Source organism: Anabrus simplex, chromosome 8 (assembly GCF_040414725.1).
Source record: "Anabrus simplex isolate iqAnaSimp1 chromosome 8, ASM4041472v1, whole genome shotgun sequence".
NCBI lineage: Eukaryota > Metazoa > Arthropoda > Insecta > Orthoptera > Tettigoniidae > Anabrus > Anabrus simplex.
Genome location: NC_090272.1, coordinates 67003745 through 67028542, shown reverse-complemented (window position 1 = coordinate 67028542; position 24798 = coordinate 67003745).

Sequence of the window (24798 nt, the reverse complement as noted above, 5' to 3'; positions counted from 1 at the left end):
CAGGAGCTGACTGCCTTCTTACAGAATACTGTTGATCACAACTGCAAGCTCATTGCATTGGGTTTACTGCATCTGTGTTCAATGTTGCTTGCTATACTGCCATCCTGCGAGAATATACATCCTAAATACCTATTTGAAATTATCTACCTATTCCAGTTTTGTATTCTCAACCTGACATTCAGTTCTATTTCATCTCCTCATTCCAAGTACTCTCCTGCCATTGTACCTGTCTGCACCAGCAATCACTACTTTCATGTCTGTTACCGTACTTATAATTTATTAATAACATATAGGCCTACAGAGGGCATCAAAGTAGACTGATTATTTTATTTCTTGTGCTGTAGATCCATTAATATTAGATTGCACAGTTTCAATAGACCAAGTTGTTTGCATAGGACAAAATTCTTACTACAGTTATACCTGACAGAATCCCTCCCTGCCACCTTATAACTTTGTAACTTAGGTAGCCTTTATCTCCTCATTCCAAGTACTCTCCTGCCATTGTACCTGTCTGCACCAGCAATCACTACTTTCATGTCTGTTACTGTACTTATAATTTATTAATAACATATAGGCCTACAGAGGGCATCAAGGTAGACTGATTATTTTATTTCTTGTGCTGTAGATCCATATAAACAATGAAAAAAAAAAAGATGAAAAATTCATTTGTAACTATTTTGACAGATGTTTCCACCAAAGTTCTGTAGATTTTAATCTACAACATAAAAAACTGTATTTTGTGTGATGTGATATTAAGGGGATATGATGGCAGAATATGTACATTATTTATAAAAAATATATTCATATGACAGTTACATGCTTGTAATAAAAGGTTGAGTAGATTAATTACCCTGTAAGTCAATCCAAGATCTTACAAGGCCCATACACCCTACTCTGTCAAACATTCATTTATATAATTGGTATTTACAAACAGTTTTGACAGGCAATGTAAGATATAGCAAAATTAAATCATTTACCACCTGAGGCCTAAATAACATTTTACTGTAGACGGCAATAGTAGTCTATTTAGTTGTTAGAAAGGCATACTCTTCACTTCTAAAAATAGAAGGCAAGGTGCTTGTTATTAGCACCTATTATTTTTTGCAGTGGTTGGTTCTCATTTTTGGTGAAATTGAAGGCAATGTTTTCATTTTCCTTGAACTGATTCATAAGGAAAGTATTTCAGGATGGATAGATAGGCTTGGTCATGTTCATATCAGTAAAGAAGTTACATATGAACAATACACAGAAAGGCAAAATCAATATTGAGGTAAGAAAGAGAGTCCTACCAGACCTTTGCAGAAAAAGTTGTTACTCTGTACCAAGGAGTTTACCAGTAACTTGGATGGAAGTGCAGGATTTATATTAATTGGCTTATTATTGCCAAGTGAGCAATTAGATCAGCTTGCCAGTGCAAAGTTTGGGGAGACAGTACTTTATGCTTAGTGATGAGGGTAATAAACAAGACCTTGTGTGTAATTTACATGTAGTTTTGACAAGTATCAGTCTATTACACTGCCAACGTACTTATTATAACAATATTCCAGAAGCTTTTCCTATAGTTATTAAGCTAGTGTACAGAGCACTAGCCTCACCTGAACTCCTCAAGAAATGTACACATATGTGAATACACAGAATCCTAAAGAGAATTTACTTTGGAAGAGATGTCCATAGAAAACCTTTCTTCACAGCCATTTGGTAAAATTAGCTGCTTTCGAAGCTGCTGTAGTCTTCAATGATATAAATTAAGACAGGATTGTCATTCTTGCAAAGTTTGGATATGGACCTGGATTCTTTGCACAAAACACAGTAGGCCTACAGAAATTCAGCAACATGCTTGTCATGAAAGCAATATGATACTATTCTGAACATGGCACAATAACAAAGAAGAGGAGAGGCGACAGGAGATTTGCAGAGGATCATGAGGGAGAGAAACAGTGTAAGGAACTCCATTGCTTTTATCATTTTCACAATATTCAGAGCATATGTGCATTTTTCTTTCTTTCAAAATTATTTACGGGATTGTAATGAAACTTGACACACTATTTCTACATTAGGTAATGTAAATTTTGACTGGAAGCATTTCTTGATATGTCTATTACACGTGTAGCTGAGTGCGATCTCTTTGGTGAAATCTTTCCATTGATTACACGAGAGTTAACTTTGGAGTGTCCGGCTCTTTGGCTAAATGGTCAGCGTGCTCGCCTTTGGTCACAGGGATCCCGGGTCCGATTCCCGGCAGGGTTGAGAATTTTAACCATAATTGGTTAATTCCGCAGACACTGGGGCTGGGTGTATGTGCAGTCTTCATCATCATTTCATCCTCATCACGACGCGCAGATCGCCTACGGGTGTCAAATCGAAAGATCTGCATCTGGCGACCCGAAATTGTCCTCGGACACTCCCGGCACTAAAAGCCATACGACCGGGCTAGTTGGCCGTGCGGTTAGGGGCGCGCGGCTGTGAGCTTGCATCCGGGAGATAGTCGGTTCGAATCCCACTGTCGGCAGCCCTGAAGATGGTTTTCCGTGGTTTCCCATTTTCAAACCAGGCAAATGCTGGGGCTGTACCTTAATTAAGGCCACGGCCGCTTCCTTCCAACTCCTAGGCCTTTCCTCTCCCATCGTCGCCATAATATGTATCTGTGTCAGTGCGACGTAAAGCAAAAACAAAATTGAAAAGAGGGACGCGTCTTGAACGACGCAATTTATTCTATAAATATTTGTAGTGTGATTTTCAAAAGTTCAGAACTTACTTAATGTCCTCCCTTTCTTTTGCGTGAATGTTTTCGTCTAAGTAGTAAAGGAAGAATTGGATGAAATAAGGCCATGCTAATAAAAATACTGTGTTCAATTCACACCAACTGCGTTATTAAATGCATTGTTCGAACATAATGCAATTCTACTTACCTGGTATTATACGAATAGATTTAAAATCCTACAGAAAAAGAAAATATACTTTAATTATACTCACAATTGTAACTAACATAGTGATTTTCACAACACGTATAATACGTATAATCTCTCAAGTCACGAAAAAAAAAAAAAGATATGACTACATAGTGCCAACAAGCAAGATGAACGGTAACTGTGAAACGTCGTATCGGCGAGTAGGGTCCCTAAACTCTATGGTTGGCGACACTGAATCTAACCCAACAGTTGGAAAATAACTATAAATCACTACATTCTGTATTAATAGGGGAGAAAGAGTTAGGTTGTCCCGTTAGTGACTACGCTTACATGCCGAGAACTATAGCATGAATCCAGTGCTTTCGCTAGTTAATGGGGATCGAATTGTTGGTACAAGCGTACACAAAAATTGTGTCCCAATATAAACAGAAAAAGGCGTCCCCCACCTCCTCGCTTAACGCATTGCTGCAGGTAGACAGCGCGCTACAAGACTCTGTTGTGATTTAAATGGGCACGGGGATGGATATACAGCAATACTCACACTGTGTCTTTAACAATACCCGTTCACTCCCTTCCCCTCCTTTCGGTACTGGAGAGGCCTTCAACACTATCCCTTCACTCCCTCCCCTCCTTTTCAGCACTGGAGTGGGGTATGTCGGGACAACATTTCTGTGCATGCGTGTACTGTGCGAGTCTCAGTCGAGTTGCCGGCTATTCCCTGAGCTGTGTCTGGGCGAGTAGATGATGCGATAGTTGTGTGACCAATATAGCTCACCCAGTGGCGTCATGTTCTCAGCTAGTCTACGATAAGGTTCCGTACAGCGTACAGCGTGATTGCTTCTTATCAGCAGTAATTGATAGGTTTAGTGCATTTCATGGTTTCTGAATTAAGTGTTGAACAGTGTATTTTCGTGTGCTGTAGATTTTCAAAGCAGAATTCTGCTGGGAGAGTAAGAAGACAATTCCGTGAACAATTTCCTGGAGCGCGAAAGCCAAGGTGAGGTAAGGGTTATTCTTCCCGGAGGGAGGTCCGAACCTCCGCAGAGGTGTTCCTGAGCCGGAGTTTACGTGCGGTAGGGTGGCCAGTTCCTTTCCGCTCCTCCATTTCCTTACCCCCACCAACAGCGCGTGGCAACCCATCCAACTCCTGACCACGCCCAATGTTGCTTAACTTCGGAGATCTCACGGGATCCGGTGTTTCAACACGGCTACGGCCGTTGACTAAATTAAGAAAATTGTGAATACATTTAAAACTGTGATTTCAGTAGTAAAGAAAAAAACTAGTTAAACAACAGACTGTCTTAAATGACGAAAACATTCAGGAGATTTTTAAAAGACTCGAGCAAACTTTCCGAATATATTTAAAGGCAGAAAATTTCTCAACACTCTTGCACCACAGGGAGCCAAGCCAAAGGAAACGAGACCTGCGACAGACGAGGGAAACTTCGAGACCACTGTAGCAGAGGTAGCAGAAGCTATGAACAACGCAAAACGAAACAGACCTGCCGGTCCTGGTGAACTTCTATGAACATCTGAAGGAAACGCAGCCATGGTTCATTGAAACATGGGAAAGACTGTTCAACAAATGAATCGAATTACTGGACATGGAGAATATACACGATGAAGCTAATGTTTAAAGGCAAAGGGGACACCAGCGATACAAATTCATGTAGATGAATAAACCTGTAATATAGAGGTTTCAAGATATTCAGAAATATTCTAGCCAGGAGAATTATGGAATACCACCATCTACCATTGGAGCAGTTTGGATTCTGAAAGACCAGGTCAACACTACATGCCACTGGACGTCGTCTGAAGGACATCAGGGAAGTCGAAAAGGAATCTGTAAGAAAACTATTTGCAGTGTCTATTGACTACACGGAAACTTCTGACCTTCCAGATAGTACAGTAATAATCACGAAGCTCAAAGATGTAATAATAATAATAATAATAATAATAATAATAATAATAATAATAATAATAATAATAATAATAATAATAGCTCCAGAAAGCATATAAACTCACATGGTCACATTATAATAAGAAAAGCACATCAAGATAGGCCAAACATAGACACTAAAACAGTATATAAATAATATAAGTGCAGTCCTTGTACTCCCTCCGATGAGGGTGGGCGGCATCTGCCATGTGTAGGTAACTGCGTGTTATTGTGGTGGAGGATTGTGTTATGTATGGTGTGCGAATTGCAGGGATGTTGGGGACAGCACAAACACCTAGGCCCCGGGCCACTGGAATTAACCAATGAAGGTTAAAATCCCAGACCCGGCTGGGAATCGAACCCGGGAGCCTCTGAAGCGAAGGCCAGTACGCTGACCATTCAGCCAACGAGTCGGACACTAAAACAGTTGTATTACCAGATATATTGTACGCATAAGAAACGACCACAATTGGAGCATCAGGCATCATAGAGACAGAAAAAATAGAACGTAAAATTCTCAGAAAAATATTTGGGCCAATACACAGAGATGACACATGGATGAAACGACCTACACTGACAGACTCACAGACATGATCAGGAAATGCAGACTAACTTGCTATAGGCACATACAGAGAATGGACAACAACAGACCTACAAAGAAAATCTTTGATGTAATAAACACTTCAAGCAAGAAAACAAATTGGTATCATGAAATAGAGGAAGACTTAAGGCAGGTGGGGGTCAACAGGCAAGTGATAGGAGACGGAAAAGAATCCAGGAAAACAAAACTAGGAATACGAACTTTATAGCAAATGAAGAAGAATAATAATAAGAAGAAGAAGGCAGAAACATTGTGGAGAGAACAAAGGAAACAGGAGCACAGCCAAAGGATGAATAAATTTTGGGAAGAGAAGAGGAAGAAGGGAAAGAAGTGAAAATTGTGTCATCATGAGATATTCGATTTCAAACACTGTCCATAAGGGCGAAAATGATAATAAGATCTGAAAGGATGAAAAAGTACTGGGAGGACAGGAAAACAAGACTCACTAACCATTGATAGATCTATCGTACCCCAAAGTGGGTGAAACCGTCAATAATAATAATAATAATAATAATAATAATAATAATAATAATAATAATAATAATAATAAAGCTGGGATGAATGGCTCAGACGGTTGAGGCGCTGGTCTCCTGATCCCAACTTGGCAGGTTCGATCTTGGCTGAGTCCGGTGGTGGTGGTGGTGGTGATTTTTGTGCTCAAATACGCCAGCCTTGTGTCAGTAGATTTACTGGCACTTAAAAGAACTCCTGCGGGATTTACTGGCACTTAAAAGAACTCCTGCGGGATGAAATTCCGGCACCTCGGCGTCTCCGAAGATCTTCCGACGTAGTAAGTGGGATGTAAAAAGTAACATTAATAATAATAATAACAACAATAATAGTGATTTCGTATTGCTATTGCTAGCGTGGCCCAACCCTTGTAAGACAGACCCTCCGACGAGGGTGGGCGGCATCTGTCGTGTATGAGAAACTGCGTGTTATTGTAGTGGAGAACAGTGTTGTGTGTGACATGCGACTTGTAGGGATATTAGTGGACAGCACAAATACCCAGTCCCCGAGCCAGGAGAATTAACCATTTAAGATTAACCCAGGGCCCTCTGAACCAAAGGTGACTAGGCTGACCGTTCAGCCACGGGGCCGCACAAAAATTGAATAGAACACGAACACCCACTCGCCCTAATGGTACACACTATTCTCGCATTTTGTGTGGTCATACTTCCCAGTGTCGACTTATTTAAATGTACCGGTAACTTGAAAGTTTTCCACTTTGATATAAAAATTATACGCTATTAAGCAAATATTTTTACAGTTATGTCATAATGTTATATATTATTATGCTGAACTCGTGTGTTTGACAGACTGAAAAGTTACAATATTCTCGTGGATAACTACGTGGCTGTAAATGACAACGTAAGCCTTTCAGAGGAAATAGCCCAATGGAATGGAATTATTCAAGGAGACCCAATGTGCCCACTACTATTCAACATAGCGACGTATGACGTGGTGAAAGGTATCAGACGTGAAAATAAGATCATAAAATAATATGCTCATTTATACGCCGATGACGCGGTGATCGCAGGAAGAAGACGTCAAGAAGGAAACAAAGCTCTGGATAAACTCACCGTTTGGGTTGAGGAAAACAGTCTTTTAACAAGGCAGTCGATATGGTACTCAGGAAAGGCGAGAATCTCAGGATAAGGAGATGTTCTATGTAGGAAAAATTAAAACCTACAACCTGTTTTCCAGTCATTGACCGGGTCAGGGATGGAATGAATGAGGCAGATATAGGCTATTAGTACGATGGGGTCGCCACTCCCAAAGTGATTTATTAATGACTGATAGATGCTATGAAATGAGAATGTAGAGTGTTGCTGGAATGAAATATGACAGGGAAAACCGGAGTACCCGGAGATAAACCTGTCTCGCCTCCGCTTTGTCCAGCACAAATCTCACATGGAGTGACCGGGATTTGAACCATGTTATCCAGCGGTGAGAGGCCGACACGCTGCCGTCTGAGCCACGGAGGCTTCTATGTAGGAGAAAAACGTAAATTAGAGACATCCTATAGATGTATTGGCATAATAACTCTGCAACCTTCCGGAGAAACATTCACGGCACATCTGAAAGAGAGAACTACACACTATTGACAATGAATGACGTAAGAAACCTGTCACGTCTCCCGCTCAAGTCAGCAATGAAACTCTTCAGAATGAAAATCACCCCTATAATTACATACGGATTTGAGATAATTTTGGAACACTTAACCATACGAGATAAGGAGTCAATTGAAAAAGCGAATGCCGCATTTTTACAGAAAATTCTATGTCTTTCAAGAAACACTCTATTGAGGCTCATGTAAGTATTATCTAGAGAGACATTCTTTTCTGAGGATATTGATATACAGCAGTGATCTACCACCAACACCTGCCTGGAAAACTGCATCCTTTAAGAGAAAGTTGAAGGAGGTTGATACCTCGCTGTTGAGTCGAGAACGAACCGTGAGCTGAAGAAGCCTGGCAGTCCGTGGATTTCATTACAAGATATGTGTGGAATAGTATTTGACGAACCAGACGGCAACCGTGTCTCTGAACTGTGTGACAGTAATTGTGAAATATACGATATTCAGTGGTGCAGAAAGATAAGATCATGATGATGAAATTGAAATGTCGTATGGCTTTTAGTGCCGGGATATCCCAGGACGGATTCGGCTCGCCTGTTTATATTTGACTCCCGTAGGCGACCTGCGCGTCGTGATGAGTATGAAACGATGATGAAGACAACACATATACCCAGCCCCCGTGCCATTGGAGTTAACCAATTAAGGTTAAAATCCCCGGGACCCTCTGAACCGAAGGCCAGTACGCTGACCGTTCAGCCAACGAGTCGGACATCATGATGATGATGTTTATTGTTTAAAGGGCCATAATATCTAGGTCATCGGCCCGAGAACAAGATCAGTGAACTCTTACAGTAGGTAAGGGTTATTCTGCCCGAAGGCAGGTCCGAACCTCCGCAGAGGTGTTCCTGAGCCGGAGTTTACGTGCGGTAGGGTGGCCAGTTCCTTTCCGCTCCTCCATTCCCTTACCCCCCCAACCAACAGCGCGTGGCAACCTATCCAACTCCTGACCACGCCCAATGTTGCTTAACTTCGGAGATCTCACGGGATCCGGTGTTTCAACACGGCTACGGCCGTTGTCACTCTTACAGTAAAGACAACATATTACTTTAGCACATATGTGCGCTATTCCTCATTAATATGGAAAATGTGTAAATTTTACAGTACGTATTATGAGAACGTAAGCCACACACAATACAGGACAACTCGCAAACAAGATAACTGATATCTCTGATATCAGTCAGAAGAACGTGTAATACCATACTGTCATGTCATGGAATTTCATAATAATACGCCTCTCAATGGTCATTAAGTCCAAGGCACAACGTGAGTGACCCCAAGCAACAAAGAAATTATTCTAGGAAACATTGGTCAATATTAGAAACTATAGCTCTAATTCCATGCACTAGTTACATGCGTCGAATGCTTTGAAAATTCAGTTAAAATAAATGTAATTTATTCTAGGGGCGTTGCTCGTTTTTGGCAAGACTGATTTTTTTCCTTCTTACTTAATCCGTTTACCATCCAGGGTTGGTTTTTCCCCCGGACTCAGCGGGGAATCCCACCTCTACCGCCTCAAGGGCAGTATCGAATGGTAGAACTGGGAAGGAGGACCAGTACTTCGCCCAGGCGGCTTAATCTGCTATGCTGAATAGAGACCTTGAGGGGGATGGGAAGATTGGATGGGATGGGCAAGCAATGGGGAAGGAAGCGCCGTGGCCTTAAGTTAGGTACCACCCCGACATCTGCCTGAAGGAGAAGTGGGAAACCACGGAAAATCACTTCGAGGATGGCTGAGATAAGAATCGAACCCCCCTCTACTCAGTTGACCTTCCGAGGCTAACTGCACCCCGTTCCAGCCCTCGTACCACTTCTCAAATTTCGTGGCAGAGCCGGGAATCGAACCCGTGTCATCGGAGATGGCAGCTAATCACTACACAAGAGGGGGTGGGGGCGGTAGAATAACACCAACGGTATACGCTGCGTGTCGCAAGAGGTGAAAAAAAGGGGCCCCAGGGGCTCTTAACTTGAGAGCGTAGGTTGGTGACGAAGGAGCCCTTAGCTGAGTCCTGATATTGCTTTCACTTACTTGTTCCAGGCTCCTCACTTTCATCTATCCTATCCGACCTCCCTTGGTCAACTATTGCTCTTTTCCTATCCCGACGGTATTAGAGCATTCGAGGCCTAGGGAGTCTTTCATTTTCACGCCTTTAGTGGCCCTTGTCTTCCTTTGGCCGATACCTTCATTTTTCGAATTGTCGGATCCCTTCCATTTTTTTCCTCTGATTAGTGGTATATAGAAGATGGTAGCCGAGATGAACTTCCTCTTAAAACAATAATCACCACCACCATCACCACCTGCTCCTTGTAATTCATGATGATACGGAACACTGCTAGTCCAAAGGGTTGATATCGCTCGGCTTGCTTTCTACATATCAGCAACATAAAACGAGCCAACCTTGCATATTGAAAACCAGTAACTTATAGGCAATCGAGATGAGCCGAGATGAGGACCATTCTATAAACATACAACTTTTTGCGTGCAGTTAAAATTCAAGAACCACTAATATGTTCAATTTAGTAGGTTATGTTAATAGATATGTTGCGATAGAACATACGTGAATCAGATGTATGACATGCGTGTGAAGGACTTGCTCCAGCGAACTTTTTAACTAGGGAATAATTTACTAATTTACGAACTAAGAAGTGGTATAGCTTACTACTTGTTTTAGTGTACTGATATGGTACATATACTTGGTCTTCTTTGTCTCATGGCAATTTTCAATAATTTTTGGCCTGGTGTCAAGGCATAGACCAATAGCGTGTGTTTGCGCGAGATAAATTATCTTTAAACCAAGTGTTAGAATTAGTGCATATAGAGGTACAGTATAAAAGTGTTGTAACATGTTTCGATGGTGATAATCGCCAATTTGTGTGACACACAAAAACAGTGAAGAGCAATATATCTGTGTTTTAATTATATTGATCATCAGGCTCACTACAGATGGTAGTTCCGTCTTCGCTGTCGTTTCCCACTGCTTTTATTATAGGATTATTTCATGTATATAGGGAGCCTTCCAGCAGTTGTTAGCGTTTTGAGTGTGCATTGTATATTTTGTGTATTGATGAAGTGCTCGTGCACTGATACGCAAGGGTCAGGAAGGCGACGATTTCAGGTTAACAACACACAATAAAGGATATCTCCAAATAATTTTTGCGAGTATTGATGAGCACTGTGTAAATATACACTGACTGACAGAGCAAATGCAACACCAAGGAGGAGTGGTTCGAAAGGGATGAAAGTTGGGGAAAAAACAGAGTCGGCACGGAAGAATAATTGATGTTTATTTCAAACCGATATGCAGGTTACACAATGCGCACGGCATCGACTCAGTAGGATGTAGGACCACCGCGAGCGGCGATGCACGCAGAAACACGTCGAGGTACAGAGTCAATAAGAGTGCGGATGGTGTCCTGAGGGATGGTTCTCCATTCTCTGTCAACCATTTGCCACAGTTGGTCGTCCGTACGAGGCTGGGGCAGAGTTTGCAAACGGCGTCCAATGAGATCCCACACGTGTTCGATTGCTGAGAGATCCGGAGAGTACGCTGGCCACCGAAGCATCTGTACACCTCGTAGAGCCTGTTGGGAGATGCGAGCAGTGTGTGGGCGGGCATTATCCTGCTGAAACAGAGCATTGGGCAGCCCCTGAAGGTACGGGAGTGCCACCGGCCGCAGCACATGCTGCACGTAGCGGTGGGCATTTAACGTGCCTTGAATACGCACTAGAGGTGACGTGGAATCATACGCAATAGCGCCCCAAACCATGATGCCGCGTTGTCTAGCGGTAGGGCGCTCCACAGTTACTGCCGGATTTGACCTTTCTCCACGCCGACGCCACACTCGTCTGCGGTGACTATCACTGACAGAACGGAAGCGTGACTCATCGGAGAACACGACGTTCCGCCATTCCCTCATCCAAGTCGCTCTAGCCCGGCACCATGCCAGGCGTGCACGTCTATGCTGTGGAGTCAATGGTGGTCTTCTGAGCGGACGCCGGGAGTGCAGGCCTCCTTCAACCAATTGACGGGAAATTGTTCTGGTCGATATTGGAACAGCCAGGGTGTCTTGCACATGCTGAAGAATGGCGGTTGACGTGGCGTGCGGGGCTGCCACCGCTTGGCGGCGGATGCGCCGATCCTCGCGTGCTGACGTCACTCGGGCTGCGCCTGGACCCCTCGCACGTGCCACATGTCCCTGCGCCAACCATCTTCGCCACCGGCGCTGCACCGTGGACACATCCCTATGGGTATCGGCTGCGATTTGACGAAGCGACCAACCTGCCCTTCTCAGCCCGATCACCATACCCCTCGTCAAGTCGTCTGTCTGCTGGAAATGCCTCCGTTGACGGCGGCCTGGCATTCTTAGCTATACACGTGTCCTGTGGCACACGACAACACGTTCTACAATGACTGTCGGCTGAGAAATCACGGTACGAAGTGGGCCATTCGCCAACGCCGTGTCCCATTTATCGTTCGCTACGTGCGCAGCACAGCGGCGCATTTCACATCATTAGCATACCTCAGTGACGTCAGTCTACCCTGCAATTGGCATAAAGTTCTGACCACTCCTTCTTGGTGTTGCATTTGCTCTGTCAGTCAGTGTATATTTATATGGTTAAGAGATGTGTTTTCTAAAATCATTTTTGAAGGTTAGTTAACCTAAAGAGTTATCTTTAATAAATTATATTTTAAGGAACCTTAAGAACCGCTTAATTACGATCCCGGCAGGGCCATCCAGCATATTCCACACATTATTCTTCTTCTTATTATTATTCTTCTGCTTCTTAAGACGCCGTCTTCATACGGAGGTTGGCGATCCACGTTCTTGACAATACAACATGAAAAGCTACTTCTGATGTACATCTTGCCACCTTCGAATATCTTTTAGCCATGAATCTCTCCGTCTACCAACGGACCGTTTCCCTTGTATCTTTCCTTCAATAATAATTAGCTGTAATAAGTTATACCGGTCACCCCCCATAACATGCCCTAAGTATTGTGCTTTCCTTTGTTTTATAATAAATAACAGTTCCTTTTAATCTTTTTCATTCGATTCGATAAAGGACCTCAACATTTGACATTTTCAATATCTAAGGTATGCGCAAGAGACGGGATTACGGATACGTCCTGTTGTCCGTCTATTCACATTAGTTGTCCTTATTAAGTGTATTTTGTTATCTTCCCTTTGCTTGTTTATTATTGTTGTTTTTAATGTGTAACCGTCACTGCTTCCAAAGACCATCATATCAGCTGCCATGGCATTCCTGGGCATGTTAACGATTGCTAATAATGGATTAATATTTTATTTATTTTACATTTGCTTTGCATAGCACGGACACAGATAGGTCGTATAGCTACTATGGAATAGGAAAGGGATAGAAGTGGCGAGGAAGCGACTATGGACTTAATCAAGGTACAGCCCTGGCATTTTCCTGGAGTGAAAATGGGAAACCACTAGAAGTTTAGAAAGCTGCATGCTGCATGCAATTAGTCCCAATACAGTAATACTTAATGATAGATATTTTCACGGGGATGTACACAAATTTAAAAAATGAAATCGTCCGAAAAATCTAAATTTGCAAAAGAAGTAATTTCTCAGTGTTTTTTACTAACATCAGTAAAATAAAAGGGAAATTGTTGAACAACGTGGGTGTTTTCCTCACGGACACCTATAAGCTGTTCTAATCAGAAGGAAGTTAAAAGAAAACTTAAACCTTTTCACTCGAGACAGCGAGGAACACGGCCATATACCAACTCAATGGCGCGACAGCCCCGAAAAGCACTTGGCCTACAAAGCGACCGCTGCTCAACCAGAAGGCCTGCAGATTACGAGGTGTCGTGTGGTTAGGAGTACGTAAATTCCGGCTCAGGCATACCTCTGCAGAGGTCCGGACCTACCTTCGGGCAGAATACACCCTTACCTTACTTTGTGGTTAAGGACGACGAATCCTCTCGGCCGTTTTTCTTGCCTTTTTCTAGACCGGGACAGCTATCTCACTGTCAGTTAGCTCCTCAATTATAACCACGAAGGCGGAGTGGACCTCGAACCAGCCTCAGATACAGGCAAAAATCCCATACCTGTCCGGAAATCGAAAACGGGGCCTCCGTGTAAGAGGCAGGCACGCTACCCTGTTATAGCTGAGTTAATAATAATAATAACAATAATATATTTTAGAAGTCCCTTCAGTAGGTACAGAGCTGAACGATATCGAGTTGTCATATGTACGTATAAACACCCTCAATGTTACAGACTTCATCTAGAATAGAACCCACTGTCTTGGATATAGAAGAACAAAAATAAACCGACTGCGTCCACTGAGATAAGCAATTGTAATAGGCTTACCATTTTAACATGGATGTTATGTTTTTGGTTTGGGGTCTATCTGGAATTAGCGTCATCAGTTTAACAACATCATTGATACCATGGGAACCAGTGCTCGTCTTATATCAAGTGAACGCCTTTCTACACCTCAGTCCAGAATAACAACCCTTGAACTGGCCGGAAAACGAACCTAAGGCTTTGGAATAAGAGTCAGGCTCGCCACCTCTGCACGACAGACAGGGCTTTTGATACTACTACTACTACTACTACTACTACTACTACTACTACTACTACTACTGCTACTACTACTACTACTACTAATAATAATAATCTATTAATAATCATTAAAACTAAGGTTGATAATAATTCTGGTTAATAACAGTAATAAGATTATTAGCCAACAATTAATAAATTAATTGAAAGCAAAGAGAACATTATAATTATTTAAATTATTACACAGAATAATAATTCGTTACATAAGAAAATATTAAATGTTATTAATAGTGAAAAATGGAGCAAGATCTCCGACGACTAGGTCAAGTACGAAGATAGTAAACTAATTTTGTAACAAGAAGAACAATATCAACTTTCCAAAGCTATACAAACATCAGAAAGACATCGTTGCTTGTATAAGAAAAAGGCGCCTGGTCTTCTAGAGGTACAGTATATAACCCGCATGAACCCTTGCAGACTTATCAACAGGATCTTCGCTGTGGCAGGCAGAGGGAAAGAATCCAAGAACAAGTGGTTCTCTTCGGTCAGTTCGGATCTGGATCAATTGGGATCTCGTATGAGTCCATACATGACCGCCCACAGTTTCGGCAAGCCATCCAGCGGGGAATTTTTTCAACGTAATTTACGAGTAGGAGGAACACAGGAACCTGCAGACCTGTGTGGACGGAGGAAATAAAGCTGGCTCACATCCAGAAAATGAAGGAAACTGGAAGAGGAGAAAACAGAAGGTCCATGTGACGAGAAGATACAAGCCCTGCGGTCCTCAATAGGCCCAAAACTTTCCAAGTGGAAATGTGGATGAGGATTAGGTTACGTTACCAAATTGTCTAACAAGATAAAACCTTTCAATATGTAAGAAGATTGGATGAGGCTCACAAAATTTGGCTCGAAACACGAAAGCTATACCGTGAAGACGACCCAAAGGTCAAGTCCAGAATTTACTTGTAAGGCGGTGCGTTGTATAGGTACGTTGCACAGGGCTATGGGACTGCAGAGATGAGCCAGGCTCCGTGCAAAATAGATGCGACGAGGCAAAAACAGCGTGCGTACATCAAACAGGCCGTCCGTCGGGGTCACAATGCCAAAGAATTTCATAGAAAGCTTATGGAAATTGTGGGGAGTAATATCCTTCCGTATAAAGAACTTTTGCGAAATGGGCAGCAACATTTCATCATGGACGTGAAACAAGCAGTGACATGCAACATTCTGGAAAACGTGTTAGTGTCTGGACTGGTGTGTCAGGTGCAGTAATTATCCAGTGCATGAATGTGGACAGAAGGTGGACACTGCTTGAGTTACAAGCCGAAACAGGCAATGAAAGACGAACCATGTACAGAATTTCACGGGAAGATCTGCATCTGCGAAAAAATTGCTTCACAGTGGATGCCAAGTGCAGTGCTGGTGGTGGGACCCGCCATAGATACCGGAGCTGTCTCCATGCGATTTTGACCTAATTCCCAAAGTGAAAGAACCATTGCGTGGGAGACGGTTTGGGACACGAGAGGAGGACATTGCCAACGTTGTCAAACATGAGATTGCAAAATTCAAACATGGTGAGGCGACTGCTATCCGACGGCTCCCGTCTAGTTGGTAGTATGTTGTGGATAATGTAGTGCAGACATCGTCAATCGAGAGCAAAATGCCTTCGGAGCCAGTTTGCTCCCCCCTCTCGAGGAATGAGAGCAGCTTAGCGAGCAAGCAGGGGAAGAAGTAGGGGAAGTGCATGACGTAGTACGTACTGCAGGCCAGTGGCGCAAAGGTTTAGTACTGGCACGGTATGCAACCCGCCTGTCCACTGCTCTCTTGTTACGTAACAAACAGCCGTCCCGAGCGGAGCTAGTAATACCGGCTCCCTAGAGCAACTACGTGATGACGTCTGATGTAGGGGATTTCTTTGAGGGTTTACCGCGAAGGTTACTATACTCTCTGAGAATACACATTATGTAACACAAGGATTTCCTGGATGACAGTTAACTCGCTTTATATTCCACACCTGGTAAACCCACTCGGCATTATTCGTAAGTTCCATAGCACCTTGTGCTCTTCACTCTCATCTCTATATAAGGCGTGATCCAAAATTTCCGTTTGAGGGCGTTGCTGCAGCGGACATGCAAGGTAGCGCGACTCCGATGCGGGTATATAAGCACGGGCATGTAGGTAAAGGGATCAGTGTGGCAGCTGTGTCGTGCGGAGGTGCATGCGTTAAATGTGGCCACATGAAGTATGGCGACGTTATTACAAAATAGTCCAAACAGGACCAAAGTGCTGTTATTCTGTTCTTGGCTGCCAAAGGACAAAGACCGGTGGACATCAATCGGAGAATGAAGACTGCCGAAAACCATCGTTGTAGAATGGTGCACCAAGTTCCGTGCGGGTCGCGTTTCGATACAAGACGCTGGTCGATTTGGGAGGCCAGCCTCATCTATCACGGACAACAACACGCGGGCGGTGGATGAGGCGATTAGGGCGGACCGGCGATCATCACGCCTTCGGTCCCCTCAAAAAGACGTTGAAGGGTCGACGCTTCCCGTCTGACGAGGATGAGCAGCAGGTGATTACGGATTTCTTCATGTAGCAGGACAAAGTGTTTGATCACACGGGGATCGTCAACCTGGTGCGTTGGTGGGATGAGTGCCTCAATGCTCACGGCGATTTTGCCTGGTTGGCATCCCGATTCAGGACTGTACGGCCATCGCACGGAAACTTTCTGATCCCCCCTTATATTTCTATTTGTCTGGTAGATCCCGAAGTCTTGCGGAAAGAATTGTCATCAGTTATGCCTCAACCCTCGTATAACCAGTGACCGGACATGACATTCGACAAACATCTTGCAACACAAATTAATTACAAATCAAATAGTAGGAGCTAATAGTAAAGGAAGAAGAAAAGACTCAAACAGGTGAAGATGCGTAGCGGCAAATACTGTAGTTCAAACCCAAGATAGCAATTTAAATGACTAGACTGCATTATATTAGCGAACCCCGGGAAACTGTAGTAATAAGCATTCAAAACACACTTGTCTGATGAAATCTGCACACATACAAATTATACCAACACAATATATTGCAGAACAGAGAGAAGACTTAATTTAATCATACGGAGAGAAACAAGTGGTTACATACTGTGGCGGATTCCAGGGTATTTAAAACTTAAGTAATTGCACAAAGAGGTAGTATGGTTAACTTTCCTTTAAATTCATTGAATAGTATTTACTATTGATCACAAGTTCACTAGCGTTCGAGCCTTCCACTTCACACAGTCTTAACTCTCGATCGTAACACACACAGGAACCCCAGCGCGTCAAGCTCATGTTTCCCGCACGGCTTCTTAAAGCGCAGCGTCATTCAAAAACAGTTCACAACTCCTCGTAGCCGTCTGACCGACTCACTCCCGATGAATGACTCGTCATGGACTCGCGATCGTCTCGCGATTGACGCACTCGAGACTGGCTGACCTGAGACTAACTTCAGACTGACTGGCGTGAGCCAGCTGAGCTCTTTATACTGACCCGCAGAAGATTCTGATAGTTGCAAATTCCAGATCATTCTTAGCACCTGGTCTATCGTTTATCACTTCCCAGCTTCTTCTAGAAGCTTCCTTATCGCGAGCCTCAACATTTGGCCGGCGCTATTGTTTTACTCCCTGCTGGCCCCGTCGACATTGTTGACCGCTGCGCCGCAATTATTGCCTCTCAGTGGCATTATTGTCGGCAGCCACACTATCGGCATTCATTGCCACAATATTTAGCCACTAACCTATAAGGGGTTTTAAGCAATATGCGTCATTTAATTATTGTGTAATTACAGTTAAAAATTAAATGAAATGTCGTATGGCTTTTAGTGCCGGGATATCCCAGGACGGGTTTGGCTCGCCAGATGCAGGTCTTTCTATTTGACTCCCGTAGGCGACCTGCGCGTCGTGATGAAGATGAAATGATGATGAAGACAACACATACACCCAGCCCCCGTGCCATTGGAATTGACCAATTAAGGTTAAAATCCCCAACCCGGCCGGGAATCGAACCCGGGGCCCTCTGAACCGAAGGCCAGTACGCTGACCGTTCAGCCAACGAGTCGGACATTACAGTTAAAATTAACGTATTATCAAGGTAAATAAATTGACAAAAATAACTTATGACCAACTTCATACGAATGTGTAGATTGTACATTTGTATAAAAGAATTGTGTGGTTTTATAATACTTGCTCTGTAATTTTCATTCTTATCGAGTATGGAAACATTATCGAACTAATATACAGTGTGGTCGGAAACAACGTGAACTGGGTATATGACAGTTAGAGGGTTGGTCATACTGAAAAAGAAAAAAATTAAGAATCGATATCTTGCAGCTTCGTTATTTTATCAGCTGCGGAAGTTAGCCAATCAGATTAATTCACGGGCGAGTTCAAATGAGGTTTGGGAGGCGGTGTTGCTAAATCTACAATTGGCTTAAGACTGGCTTGAGAGCACCGATGGAAGAAAAGAAACTTCGCCAGGGGAGGGATTTGAACACGGACTTCCGAGCTGTCAGGATCGCATCACAGTAAGTACGCTACGGTGACACCTGCTTAAACCCATGATGTGTTTGTGCTTGATACCGATTTCTCGCCATGTATATCAACCGGTCTTAAGATACTTGCAGGTTTAGCAACACCGCCTCGCAAAAGCCGTTTTGAATTCTCCCGCGAAGTGATCTGATTGGCTAACTTCATCAGCTGATAACATGACAAGTGCAAGAGATAACGATTTTTTTTTCAAATTATTTATCAGCATGACCTACCTTCTGATTCTCATGTTGTGTTTGAGTCATCACTCCATAGACTGGTTTGATGCAGCCCTCCATGCCACCCTATCCTGTGCTAACCTTTTCATTTCTACGTAACTATTGCATCCTACATCTGCTCTAATCTGTTTGTCATATTCATACCTTGGTCTACCCCTACCGTTCTTACCACCTACACTTCCTTCAAAAACCAACTGAACAAGTCCTGGGTGTCTTAAGATGTGTCCTATCATTCTATCTCTTCTTCTCGTCAAATTTAGCCAAATCGATCTCCTCTCACCAATTCGATTCAGTATCTCTTCATTCGTGATTCGATCTATCCATCTCACCTTCAGCATTCTTCTGTAACACCACATTTCAAAAGCTTCTATTCTCTTTCTTTCTGAGCTAGTTATCGTCCATGTTTCACTTCCATACAATGCCACGCTCCACACAAAAGTCTTCAAAAACATCTTTCTAATTCCGATATCAATGTTTGAAGTGAGCAAATTTCTTTTCTTAAGAAAGCTCTTCCTTGCTTGTGCTAGTCTGCATTTTATGTCCTCCTTACTTCTGCCATCGTTAGTTACTTTACTACCCAAGTAACAATATTCATCTACTTCCTTTAAGACTTCGTTTCCTAATCTAATATTTCCTACATCACCTGCCTTCGTTCGACTGCACTCCATTACTTTTGTTTTGGACTTATTTATTTTCATCTTGTACTCCTTACCCAAGACTTCATCCATACCATTCAGCAACTTCTCGAGATCTTCTGCAGTCTCAGATAAAATAACAATATCATCAGCAAATCTCAAGGTTTTGATTTCCTCTCCTTGGACTGTGATTCCCTTTCCAAATTTCTCTTTGATTTCCTTTACTGCCTGTTCTATGTAAACATTGAAAAGGAGAGGGGACAAACTGCAGCCTTGCCTCACTCCTTTCTGGATTGCTGCTTCTTTTTCAAAGCCCTCGATTCTTATCACTGCAGACTGATTTTTATACAGGTTGTAGATAATTCTTCGTTCTCGGTATCTGATCCCTATCATCCTCAGAATCATAAATAGCTTGTTCCAATCAACATTATCGAATGCCTTTTCTAGATCTACGAATGCCATGTACGTGGGCTTGACCTTCTTGATTCGATCCTCTAAGATCAGACGTAAAGTCAGGATTGCTTCACGTGTTCCTACATTTCTCCTGAAGCCAAATTGATCTTCTCCCAACTCAGCTTCTACTTGTTTTTCCATTCTTCTGTAAATAATACGTGTTAAAATTTTGCAGGCATGAGATACTAAACTAATGATGCGGTAGTTTTCACACCTGTCAGCACCGGCTTTCTTGGGAATAGGTATAACAACATTCTGCCGAAAATCGGATGGGACTTCTCCTGTCTCATACATCCTGCACACTAAATGAAATAACCTTACCATGCTGGTTTCTCCTAAGGCAGTCAGTAGTTCAGAGGGAATATCATCAATTCCAGGTGCCTTGTTCCTATTTAGGTCACTCACAGCTCTGTCAAACTCTGACCTCAAAATTGGGTCTCCCATTTCATCAGCATCAACAGCCTCTTCATGTTCCAGAACCAAATTATCTACATCGTTACCTTGATACAACTGTTGGATATGCTCCTGCCATCTTTCTGCTTTGTCTTCTTTCCCTAAAAGTGGCTTTCCACCTGAGCTCTTAATATTCATGCACCTAGATTTCCTTTCTCCAAAGGTTTCCTTGATTTTCCTGTATGCAGCATCTACCTTTCCCAAGACCATACAGTCTTCGACATCCTTGCACTTCTCCTTCAGCCATTCTTCCTTAGCTACCTTGCACTTTCTATCCACTTCATTCTTTAATCGCCTGTATTCTTTTCTGCCCTCTTCATTTCTAGCATTCTTGTATTTTCGTCGTTCATCAATCAGGTCTAGTATCTCCTGAGTTATCCACTGATTCTTAGTTGATCTTTTCTTCCTTCCTAATATTTCTTCAGCTGCCCTACTGACTTCATTTTTCATGACTATCCACTCTTCCTCTATTGTGTTTCCTTTAGCCTTTTCATTTAGTCCTTGTGCAACATGTTCCTTGAAAGAATCTCTCACACCCTTTTCTTTCAACTTGTCTAGATCCCATCTTTTTGCATTCTTTCCTTTTTTCAATTTCTTCAACTTCAGATGGCATTTCATGACCAACAAGTTGTGGTCAGAGTCCACGTCTGCTCCTGGGAAAGTTTTGCAATCCAACACCTGGTTTCTGAATCTCTGCCTAATCATAATGAAGTCTATTTGATACCTTCCAGTGTCTCCAGGTCTCGTCCACGTATAAAGCCGCCGCTTGTGGTGTTTGAACCAAGTATTGGCAAGGACTAAATTATGATCAGTGCAGAATTCAACCAGCCGACTTCCTCTTTCGTTCCTTTGTCCCAATCCGAATTCTCCTACTGTACTACCTTCTCTTCCTTGGCCTACCACTGCATTCCAGTCTCCCATCACAATTAGATTCTCGTCACCTTTTACATATTGAATTAAATCTTCTATCTCGTCATATATTATTTCGATTTCTTCATCATCCGCTGAACTAGTAGGCATATAGACCTGCACAATTGTGGTGGGCATTGGTTTGGTGTCTATCTTAACAACAATAATTCTTTCACTATGCTGGTCGTAGTAGCTTATCCGCTGCCCTATTTTCTTATTCATTATTAAACCAACTCCTGCATTTCCCCTGTTTGATTTCGTGTTGATAATTTGGTAGTCGCCTGACCAAAAATCCTGTTCTTCCTGCCAACGTACTTCACTTATACCAACTACATCTAACTTTAGCCTATCCATCTCCCTTTTCAGATTCTCTAACCTACCACAACGATTCAAACTTCTAACATTCCACACTCCGACTCGCAGAATGTCAGTATCCATCTTCCTGACGATCGCCCCCTCTCGTGTAGTCCCCACCCGGAGATCCGAATGGGGGACTAGTTTACCTCCGGAATATTTTACCCGGGAGGAAGCCATCATCAGTACATCATTCATACAGAGAGAGCTGCATGTCCTCGGGAGGTAGTTACGGCTGTAGTTTCCCGTTGCTTTCAGCCGTGTAGCAGTATCAACACAGCTAAGCCATGTTGAGTATTATTACAAGGCCGTATCAGTCAATCATCTAGACTGCCGCCCTTGCAACTACCGAAAGGCTGCTACCCCCCTTTCGATGAACCATTCGTTAGTCTGGTCTCTCAACAGATACCCATCCGATATGGTTGCACCTGCGGCTCGGCTATCTGCATCATTGGGACACGCAAGCCTCCCCACCGCAGCAAGGTCACATGGTTCGCAGAGGAGGCTGATTCTCATATATCCGGTTTATGTTGTATTCGACCACCCAATATAGACCCCAAACCAAACCCCACGGCACTTAACGCCCTTGAAAGGGTCTTGGCCTGCCCGGCGACCGCTGATCACCCCGAAGGCCTGCAGATTACGAGGGGCCGAGTGGTCAGCACGACGCATCCTCTCGGCCGTTATTCTGGGCTTTCGAGACCGGGGCCGCCATCTCACCGTCAGATAGCTCCTCAATTCTGATCACGTAGGCTGAGTGGACCTTGAACCAGCCCTCAGGTCGAGAGAAAAATCCCTGACCTGGCCGGGAATCGAACCCGGGGCCTCCGGGCAAGAGGCAGGCATGCTACCCCTACACCACGGGGCCGGCTTATACAGCAATATATATATATATATATATATAAGTCTATATTGTGAAAAATTTGTATTCTGTGATCTGAAAGGGATAGCATAATCATCAACATTAATACTGTTACGGGGTTACCCGTGGAGCAGAAAGAGGTTAAAGAAGGTGCCGGGGTGAATGGGTCTATCTACAATATTAAAATTAATTTAAAACTTGAATTGAAGATTATATTTCTTTTAGAACTTCAAACTTAACAAATTTTCACAAGGTGAACGTAACAACATATCAGAGACAAAAGCAATCTTGAAGCAAGACTAGGAAAATTCAAAAACAGTAACTTTACAGATTCTGGGCTTCAGGCCCGTAGTTTTACAATTCCAGATATACCGGATCCAGTTTACAGAACTTCAATTAAATATAAGGAATCCTTTAGTTAAGGGCAGAAATCCCCTAATTCAAGAGCACTTGCTCCCAAAATACAATATCTAGCATTCCAGAGGGATACATTACTTTTAAAAACTTTGGAAAAAGAGCTAACAGGCTCTCAGTTTCTTACGGCCCACTCAAGGCAACATCAAAATTTACAATCTTTGGCATCTCAAGGCATTACTTACAAATTGAAAATCATTTTGTACAGGGGCATCCAGTACCCAACCTACAGGGCCTTTGCGAAAAAGAACAGGTTACGTAAACGACCCGAAACATAAACTGGATGGAGGCGTACACTGCACTCCCAGATAATGAAAATTAAAACCTACAGGGCTCTCGGCCGATGAAACAGGGACTAATCCCAAGCTACTTGAGGTGGCTCGCATGGAAATAACGGTAATACATTACAGAAAACAGGTTGCTAAATCGCAGACACCTCAAATCAAGATGAAGAGGAGCTCGAGAGGTTAACTCACTCTCTATCCCCGATTTACAATTAAAGATATTATGAAGTTTTACATTAGCCGAAAGAAAAGTTACATTTTAGAAAAGGTTACATAGTAAAGTTTCGGACCTTCCCCTCGGAATAATTCGCGGCTACAGCAAGAAAGATGAAATTATGTGGCCATTACCTTGTAGATGTTCTGCTGACTGAAGAAAGAGGCGCCCCCGTCTCCTGCCTTAACACACACACAGATTGACGATGGTCAATTGGCCAGGAAACATGAAAAGCCGCAGTTTATAAACCGTCAGGGAAAGTTCGAGATCATTCAAGACTAATCAGGACACACCCTCTTAATTTTTATTGGTTAACACAAAGTGAACAAGAAATGCGGGATTGGTTGAAAATTAATTACAAAAATTTATGATTGGTCCGATTCAAAACAGGTGGAACGAAAATGAAGTATTGCCAATTCACAAATAAAAGAACAGAGATTAGTTTTGGACAACCTAGAAATACAAAACTTCTTTAAATTATAAGTTCTTTCACTTTGCACCAGAGTGCATGATCATAATTTTTAGTAGTGTCATCTGTAGAAAAATGTCCAAACTTCTTGATGTATATCAAAACAAAACAAGGAGAAATTCAGTCAGTTTAGGAAACTTCACAACAAAATAATTACTTAATATTTCAGTGGTGACATATTGTGATTAAAGTTACAACTTGTGTTATTAGTTTCATTTTTTGATCGATAGGGGAGTTCTTAAGGCGCTGATTTTGAATGCGCGGCGTTGAGGTGTACCTCCCGGAACAAATACCATTCTAATATTTAGTGAGTGTAGGACTGACCACACTTAATACTGCGACACTTGTGTAGTTCTATCGTGCAGGGACACGGAAGTTCACGCAAGGTTAATTACTAAACCCATCCCATCCATAGCGGTCTTTGAACTCGTCTACCAAAGCAGTTCGTCGGAACACGAATCAATACTTGTAACTTTTGATCACAGAGAATAATACATCAGTTCCCAGACGTAAAATACTAACTGCATTTCTCCGATAAACAATTGATGTTGGGAAGAAAGCCTTTCACATGCATTCCCCGAACATCAATCAATGTTGCCCTCAACCCAGTTCATTTGTGTAGGCTTAAATGAAGTTTACGTTCTCTCTGTACATTACGAAAACGAACATTTTGTTTGATTAAAAAAGGCATGCCATGTCATATAAAGACCTTCGATCGAGTAAGTGGCTGCGCGGTTTGGGTCACGTAGATATCAGCTTGTATTCGGGATATAGTGGGTTCGCACATCACTGTCGGCAGTCCTGAAGATGGTTTTCGGTGGTTTCC